This window comes from Sinocyclocheilus anshuiensis, unplaced genomic scaffold, assembly GCF_001515605.1.
Source record: "Sinocyclocheilus anshuiensis isolate Anshui unplaced genomic scaffold, SAMN03320099.WGS_v1.1 scaffold130, whole genome shotgun sequence".
In the NCBI taxonomy this organism is placed as follows: Eukaryota; Metazoa; Chordata; class Actinopteri; order Cypriniformes; family Cyprinidae; genus Sinocyclocheilus; species Sinocyclocheilus anshuiensis.
In genome coordinates this window covers 1,736,895-1,738,371 of record NW_015544207.1, presented here as the reverse complement: position 1 = coordinate 1,738,371, position 1,477 = coordinate 1,736,895, and positions in this window count along the sequence as shown.

Here is a 1,477-nt window from a genome sequence, read left to right as displayed (position 1 = left end):
GATATGTTTTTGTCCATTTGATCAAATAAAGAATCTTAAAAAAATGCAGAAATCACTTCTGTGTCTTTCGTGAGACTGAAAATGAAAGTCAAGCGCACTGAATTCTGGGATTGATTATTTCTAAAAGTGAGCTGCTGATTTTGGTGCAGTAGATGATCTGGTTCTTCACACATAATGCTGAACGTCTGATTCCTGACCGTAGATTTAGCTGGGGCAGATTCTGGGTCGTAGCACTAATATATGAAAAACATTTTGTAAGCTTTATATTCTAATCGCTGAACACATGCAGACAAAATTTTGGCAGAGATCTAATGTCCTTGTTTGCATTATCCAATGGGTGGCGTGTTAATGTTGATTGACAGGCTCGAAGTACACACATAAAATGCTGTATTATAATTGCCTTAATATAGCATTTATCACCTCCAAATGTTGATTTAGAATGTTACAAGTTGTGGAGCAATTCGGGTGAGGAAAGACGATCATATGTCTATTCTCAGAATAAACAAAACAAACACAACAGAACCATATAAAAGCTATGCATGTGAGCACATTTAAACTAAAGGATGTATACTTTGTTAATTTGATCCACTACTCCACATAGAAAAAAAACAAACCAGACATGCCAACTAGTTACTGACCTGATGCAGACACATAGCTGAAGCGGATTGATATCGTCTTGATGCATGGAGGGAGGTTCACGTAAGGTAACGTGAAAATAAACGGGGCAGTCTCAAATCTGCCCCAATGGCTCTCAATTAGAGCGCGCTGCAGTTCCCCTTTTCACCACAGATTTACGTTGCAAAATTGTGGGGCGCTGTTGAGCTCGGGAGGTCTCAGGCACCATCTGCCCCGCTTAGTATCATACATGCCTGCTAAAGCCATGCGCGGGATTTTAATATATACTGCTTACTTTACGACTTAAAGTAGTCTAGAAAATCCAAAAAAAATATTTGTTGCCGAATGCTGAACACATTTACAATTTATTATTGTTTCAGTTTATATAGAGGTCTATGTTGTGGATGAATATTTTGGTGGGGCTCTGCCCCACTTGCCCATATAGATGAGCCGCGCCTGGTTTTCAGGTACTTTGACAAAAGTGGGTCCGGATCTTTGATCTCAAATAGTAACCACTGTTCACCACTTACACCACTGTTCAAAATTTGTGGGTCAATAAGTATATGTATTTAAATAAATTAATACTTTTATTCAGCTATAATGCATTAAATTTATCAAAAGTGGCAATAAAGACATTTTACAATTGGCGCCCCTTCAGCTGGTGGCGCCCTAGGCGACCGCCTAGCTCGCCTATGCCTAGAAACGGCCCTGTCTTAAACTCAGTGAAATGTGAACTTAACTATGCTCTCCCATCTAAATAGGTAACGCAAGTTAAGCCCGTCTGTAGTTGGTGAGACCGCTGAATAGATTTGATTAGCCATCAGTATAGCCAGCTGCCAGAGTCCCCAACAGAACAGCGTCA